Source organism: Macrobrachium rosenbergii, chromosome 51 (assembly GCF_040412425.1).
Source record: "Macrobrachium rosenbergii isolate ZJJX-2024 chromosome 51, ASM4041242v1, whole genome shotgun sequence".
NCBI classification, from domain to species: Eukaryota; Metazoa; Arthropoda; class Malacostraca; order Decapoda; family Palaemonidae; genus Macrobrachium; species Macrobrachium rosenbergii.
In genome coordinates this window covers 28,839,833-28,848,387 of record NC_089791.1, presented here as the reverse complement: position 1 = coordinate 28,848,387, position 8,555 = coordinate 28,839,833, and positions in this window count along the sequence as shown.

The following is an 8,555-nucleotide window of genomic DNA, read 5'->3' as shown; positions in this document are numbered from 1 at the left end:
TGATCAATTCTGAAATATGCAAAATCATTACAGGCACAGCATGTTGAAACAAAGAAACATGGTTATTTTCTTACTGCTCTTTCCTCCTTTACCAATACAAAATTTACATGAATGTTTCTGATGTGAGGTGATAAAAAAAGCGACCAAAATTTGTACATAACAGAACTAAATATTATCCAAAGCAAATGGCATACAAAACAAATAATGGTGTCCTCGCTGAAATACGATACACGAGATTTTTCCGATTCTCTTGATATACATGCAAGGAACAAGCATGAACCGGCCCTCCCTACAACCCCCAACTCCCCAAAGCCTTCCCACACCCACCCACCTCCACCCCAAAAATCATACCCTATGTAAAAATTCGAAAAAATAGATCACATGGGCACATGTCAAGATCATGCTTGTCACCTACCTGTTGTCAACATTACGGTAAATAAAATGAGTAATGGCTCAATTCACAGTGTAAAGTTCTGGTGATGTTTTATCGTCGTGTCAACCTCATTTTTACGTAAGTTGCATTCTCTCTCTCTCTCTCTCTCTCTCTCTCTCTCTCTCTCTCTCTCTCTCTCTCTCTCTCTCTCTCTCTCTCTCTCCGTTTACAGTTCCCTTTTGTGTTCTCCCCTATCCCATCCATCCCTGTCCAATTCTGCGAACTTGGGGGGTCGGCCAGATTTCAACAGGTAGTTCTGGAGTAATTCCTCAAGTAATCTCGAGTAATCCCCCGTAATCTGCTTCCGCAATGCCCCTTACCTACCCGCCGTCCAATAGGGTCTGGCGAGTTAATCCGGGCCCGTTCGGAGACCCCGGGTCCTCCCTTTGGCCCTGAGACCTATTCGGGGATTTGGTCTCTGAGGTTAATTTGAAAATATATGAGGTTTCCTGACTAATTTCGGATACAAGATGGACTAGGTGCATTGCCTCCGTAATTGTAATTAAGAGGCTCCCGGGAGAGGGTGTGGGGGAGGTGTATAAAAAGGCGAAAGGTGGGCAGCAGATATTGTATGCTGCAGAGGGGAGAAAAGGTGGGGAGGGGGGAGGAGGAGGGGAGGGGAGGGAGAAGTCATGCAGCCTAGACCTGGGTTATGCGGTCGTCATGCAAAATAATAAAAAAGTATGGAGTTGATTAAACCATAAACCTTAATTAAAAATGAACGTTCTTTCAAGTAACAGATTGATGATACTCTTCAGTGATCTATCAGCCAGAGAGAGAGAGAGAGAAGAGAGAGAGAGAGAGAGAGAGAGAGAGAGAAGAATTTTCGTCAGATGACTGGGGGGAAAAATGATTGTAAATTCTATCAGAACTGATGAATGGGGGTATGAAATTGAGTTTTGATGAATTTCGAGGCAAAAATGACAAATTTAGCAGATTGCTTAAAAAAAAAAAACAATATCCATCAGGCAGATTTAATTACTTCGCATCTATAAAAGCATGATTATTTCATAGGTAGTAATTACATTTTTCTAAAGCATATTATTTACGTGTATGTAAATAAAAGCCCTAGCCTCTCTCTCTCTCTCTCTCTCTCTCTCTCTCTCTAACGCACGCATGCAATTGCATACACCCAGTCATACACCTACACTCACACCCACACACACACACACCCCCACGCAAACATAGATATAAATACATAATATTCATATTTTATATTTATACATATATAACTAAAATACATATATATATATATATACATATATATATATATATATATATATATATATATATATATATATATATATATATATATATATATATATATATATATATATATATATATATATATACATATATATATATATATATATATACATATATATATATATATATATATATATATAATATATATATATATATATGTATATATATATTATATATATACATATTACATATAATACATTATATATATATACTGTATATATATAAATATAATTAAGTATATATACACACATATCTACATATATTTAACCACTATTCCTATACAACTACAAAACTTTAAATACACAGATTAATCTACTCTCTCTCTCTCTCTCTCTCTCTCTCTCTCTCTGCCGAAATCTAAACGTTAGTCAGTTTATACTTTGGCGAATTTACGAAAGAAAAGAAGCAAGTCGGGGGTATTTTTCCCCGGAGTCTTTCGCAAGCGACAAGTCAATTTGTATGTAAATAAACCAAATGCGAAATGCCGTGGGTCTTTTTTTTCCCTTATGTTTTTTTTTTCTTTTTTTTCTTTTTTTTTCTCGTACCTTTTCGCTCCGCCAGACGCCGGTCCCTTTGAATCGTGGTGGGATAAGTTTTTTTTTATTATTTTCTTTATTTCATTGCATGTGTGTTGTGTTTTTTTTTTCCTTTTAAACTTCATCAGGACGATATGGAATTTTCATCTCCGTAAAAAAAGACGAGAGAGAGAGAGAGAGAGAGAGAGAGAGAGAGAGGCAGCGCGTATTATTTCATTTCCTCCTGAAAGCTAAGCTCCCGGATGCACTTTAGGATCTGTTTTATTTTTTTCAGAAATTTCAGCTGAAATTCCCGATTTATAAAAGAAATACATTTTTCAGTTTTCTGAAAAGAAAACTACTGTGCCGGCTTTGTCTGTCCGTCCGCGCTTTTTTCTGTCCGCCCTCAGGTCTTAAAAACCACCGAGGCTAGGGGGCTGTAAATTGGTATGTTGATCACCCACCCTCCAATCATCAAACATACCAAATTGCAGCCCTCTAGCCTCAGTAGTTTTTAATTTTATGTAAGGTTAAAGTTAGCCATGATCGTGCACCTGGCCCCGCCATAGGTGCCAACACAGGCCACCATCTGGCTGTGGCTGAAAGTTTCATGGGCCGCAGCTGAGAGTTTCATACAGCATTATGCGCTGTACAAAAAACTCGATTGCGCTGTGCCGAAGAAACTTCGGTGCATTTTTACTTGTTTATTTTATTCTCAATGAACAGCACTGACCACAAATTCATTTTTTTTTGACGAAGAAGCCAATATGAGAGGAGGCTTAGCACCTTAACCCTTTGATTACGGCCGAGATGAGACCTCACACTTACCACAATCCGGAGGGTTTTCAGACGGTAGTCACCCGTAGCATGCTACCAGACGCACGAAATCGTAAACAATCATTGTAATAGCGTTTGTATTTGTTGTTTTGCTGCAAATTAACCTGTTTTATTTATATGATAATATTGTGATAGTAGCGATCCGTGATATAGATATTATGCAATTAATGTAACAACACAAATAAATAAACATAGGATAAGTACTATATATCGGGGTTTAGTGTTGCCAGAGGTATAAGCACTGCACTGATTGAGGATGACAGTCTTCTTTTTTTTTGTCATTTTCTCTAATTCTGTTTGAATCCGTAAAGGACAGCTACATCACAGTTGTGTATTATAGTTAAAAATTATTTGTATATTCGTCAGAAAACTAATCATAAAGAATGTTCATCATTTTTATGGTTCCGCTTACTATTCCACTAGCTGGGCAAAAAAAAAAAAGAGAGAGAGAGAGAGAGAGAGAGAGAGAGAGAGAGAGAGAGAGAGAGAGAGAGAGAGAGAGAGAGGCGTGACAGAATAAAAATTTTTACCTATGATTTATTCCTTCTAATTGTACATCAATAACATTGGAGAGTAAGTAGACACAATCACAATATTGGTTGCAATATTAACCACATTTCTGGGTAATATTTTTATCAATGATCAAGCACCCAGCTGACAAGGGATACGCAATCTAGAAATTCAGATGAATTCTGCAGTGTTTGAAAAATGGTTTAAAACCAGCTTCTTCCCAATATAGGGCCATCTGCCATCATAGTGTTGGATAACGCTTCTTATCATTCAGTTCGAATTAATAAACCTCCGACAATGTCTGCCAAAAGGATGAAGTTAAAGACTGGCTAATAAAAAATTAGTAAAGTTGCAAAGACATTCATGTAAAGAAAATGATTACGTGATTGACAGACTGGCAAGAGATCATGGACATAGTGGTTAGGCTGCCTACATATCACTGCCAGTATAATGCAACAGAACTGATATGGGCGCAGGTGAAATCATACGTGGCAAAGAAGAATCATTTTAAAAAATCAGACCTGCTTCCTTTGGTCAAAGAAGCAATTGAATCCATATCTTCTGACAACTGGGCTAATGATGTGAGACATGCCGAAGATATAAAAAGAGATGACGCTTCAAGAGATGTTTGCATTGATAAATATATAGATTCTTTTGTTATCGATGTAGCATCCTCTGACGAGATTCTTCATAAGTAATGTCTCCTCATACTTCGATTGTAAATAAATTTATTGCTTTCCCTTGTTGTGTGATATCCTGTTGAACACTGAAATTGAAATAAATTGAAATATAGATCTGTTTTTCGACAGAAAGTGGCAGAAATATCTTTAAAAATCTACATATAACAGAAATGCCACAGCAGTGATGAGTATCATATGACAGTGCTTTAAAAAGCACAGGTAAATCTAATACTGTATAAATGTGTAATATATATATATATATATATATATATATATATATATATATATATATATAATTGTGATATAGTTTTGAGCTTTTGAATTGCTTTCTTTCGTGCATGCCGTAATCCGTCTTTACCTCCTTGCTGTATCAAGGTTGAATTTTCACTGTACAGCTATAAAATAGCTCATAATAAACATTCTTTAAATATTGTTACACCCTATATATATATACATATATATATATATATATATATATATATATATATATATATATATATATATATATATATATATATGGGTGTAACAATATTTAAAGAATATTTAAAATATGAGCTATTTTATAGCTGCACAGTGAAAATTCAACCTTGATACAGCAAGAGGTAAAGACGGATCACGGCATACACGAAAGAAAACAATTCAAAAGCTCAAAACTATATCACAATTATATGACTTCGATAACAGCAAAGGAACAGTAATAAAAACTATAGTAGATGACGTAACTCAAGAACATTGCTCAGTACAGCATCCAAATAAACAAAACTGAAAATGAAAACATCTAGGTTTCCAAATTTCTTGCATCTATCATTTTCATATATTGAATTTTTTTTTATCTAAAATTTAAGTGGGACAACAAAACTTCATTCAGAACTTTCTATTATAGTACACGTGCTTGATAACAGGCGCAAACAATGAGAGCTTGAAGTCAGAAGGTTAATGGTCAGTTTAAGAGGGGCAAAGTCTCTTCCTTAAACGGTCGTACTATAGTAACCCCCCGCCTTTCTTGTTTACTTAAGCTAACCTTGTTTACTCTTATTCAGTTTTCATCCTCTGGACTTTACTACTGAAGGTAATCTATTTCTTGTTTTGTCATTGTCATTTTTCAATCTTTAAAGCATTTTAATTTTGTAAGCTCTGTTGTCAGTTTTAAATAGTGTTTTTGTATCTTTTTAGCCAGAAAAGATGGGATATGGGTGATCCCAAAAGCGCACCTATTAATAAATATATCAATGATGAGCTGACTGTTCTTCCTATCCGTACTCCTACTATATATATGCATATATGTATATATGTATATATATATGTATATATATATATATATGTATTTATATGTATATATATGTATATATATATATATATATATATATATATATATATATATATATATATATATATATATATATATATATATCTTTCTATCTATGCATCTATCTCTGTGTCTAACTATCTGTTAATACACACACTAACACACACATATATGTATACATACGTATATATTAACTTTATCACATACACAATTGTTCTGTGCATTAACTAAATTACTAAAGGACCTCATTCAAACTGGATGGTATCTATAGATACCATGCAGTTTGAATAGTCACTAATAATATATATATAATATATATATATATATATATATATATATATATATATATATATATATATATATATATATATATACATCACGAAGGAAGCAGTAAAGGGAAAGGCATCCTCATCATCTACAGTTTATTTTCAATGCCGACGTTCCGACGAATTCCAAGTCGCATTTTCAAGGCTATAAAATATAATATAATTTGCGAACATCAATAACAAATTAATGCAATGGCAACAGCTCTTTATGTAGTAAAATATTTAAAACAAAACACCTCATTCCAAGACAAGTCAATAATGAGTAAAGGAGTTCACTAAAATCTTAAAACAACCTACCTATATGAAAGAAAGAACAAGACTAACATAAATAAGTACAAACAGAGTGAGGAAAACCAGTTGCCCAAACTAGGCTATAAACAATTTCACTGAGGACGATTGAGTATTTAACGACGGCACAGTCTTCCTGATAATTATGGATTCTAGGATGGTTAAGTCGTTGTTGTTCTGCACTCGGCCTAGGATGGAAAAATCCTTGCTGTCAATATAAGTTTTACATAATTTTGAATGATTTCGTATATTTGATTGCTCAGGATTAGATAACCTGCTACCTGTTCTATGACTTATGCCCCTGTAATCTATGCGGACCTTCAACAGCCTCCTCGTGCATCCCACATATGTATATCCCGTGATCACATCCCGGGCAAGTGTACTGTAAACAACGCTGGACGAAAACAGAGGACTGAGCCGGTCTTTGACTCTGAACAGAGACCCTATTGTAAAGGGATTTTCGGGATGATTTTCAGGTTTAAAGCTGGAAAACTCTTTTGAATAATGGCTGTGCATTTTCTCCTAAAGTATCATCATGCACGAAAGGGAAACTTGCATACATCTTTAGTTTCGGCACAGTCGATTCAGGTGTTGCCAGAGTCATTTTCTGTAGTAGCAGTTTATTTAGGGATCTGAAAAAGTCGTGATGGAAAACAATTATTATTGAAATATTTCACTAAAAAGGATATCTCATCGTGGAAACTCTTCCAGTTTGACAGTGGGTGTAAGCCCTATGGAGGAGGTTAAAATAGAGTTCAGTTTCAAATGAAAGAAACACGAACTATAAAAATTCATTCCCAAACCAGTAAATGTATTTTTTCTATACACACCTGTGTAAAAACCTGAGTCACACCTCTGGAAATAATAAAAGATCAAGGAAGGGGAGTTTGTTATTTACCTCCTTCTCCATAGCGAACCTTATGTTTGGATGTTGTCGGATGACGAACTCCAGAAAGGACTCTGCATGACATTCATGACGAAATAGGGAGAACGTGTCGTCAACATATCTTCGATAAAATAGAGGCGGAACCTAATGGGACATTCTTCTATTATGCGCTCCTCCAGGAGCACATGAAGATGTTAGCAAAAATTGGACCAAGTGGTGATCCATGGCCATCCCTTCAGTTTGTTTATACAAACTGAAGGCAAAGGTCGTGTCCAGCACGGCCAGCTCTAAAAGTTGTTTAAAAAAATGTCCTACTAAAATTATTAAAAATTGCATCTTCATCAGTAAAAGTTTGTAATATTATCTCAGTATTATTATTATTATTATTATTATTATTATTATTATTATTATTATTATTATTATTGGAGAAGCAATTCCACAGTTATGTATATGTACATATATTTAAAGATAAATATACAACTGTGGATTTGCTACTTCATTTAAGACTCATGCTACTATGAGTATTTTTTTATTACTATTATTTTTTTTTTTTAGAATATGAATCCAATTCATACGGGACAAGCATACAGGGACCATTGACTTGAAATACAAGCCTCAAAGTATATGGTAGACAGGTTTTCCAGGAATATTGGAAAAGTTTTCGTGCGTCTTTAATAGTGTTCTTGAAGACTCTAAAACTTATTTCTTTTCCGAAGAAGAATTTTTATTTAAATAAGACAAGCGATTTAAACTACTCTGTATCCTTCAAAAAATCTACTATTATAATTTGATGCTGGTACCATAAAAAAACTATATATTTATAACTTACTCTGCTATGCGAAAAAACTTAATCATTCCTTGCTGGAGGGCAGCCATCTCTCTCTCTCTCTCTCTCTCTCTCTCTCTCTCTCTCTCTCTCTCTCTCTCTCTCTCTCTCTCTCTCTCCCTTAATAAGGTGATCAATGGCAATGGAGAAGCCTTGTTAAAACAAAAAGGTCACTTTTCTCTTGAAGCTGACTGGATTACTGGGCGCTAGTGATGACCATTTCAGGAAACAGAAATTCTTGAGACCACCTTATTTTTAACTATTGGGAAAAATTAACGCACACAGACACAAACCAGTGTATACACACACACACACACACACACATATATATATATATATAATAATAAAATATATATATATATACTTATATACATATATTTATGTATATGTATCTATCTAAAATAATAATTTCAAGTTGATCTTGTCCTCCCAGGGTGAAATTTTCTATGAAAGCTTTATTGCCACGAAAATAGCATTTTTTTAAAGAAATAAATGTAAATGTAGCGAAAAATCATCATCATCGTATCCTTTTCCCTCGTCGTCATAGGAGATATCTATCTATCTATCTATCTATCTATCTATATATCTATCATATATATAGATATATAAATATATGTATATACATATATATACATATATATATATATATATAATATATATATATATATATATATATATATGC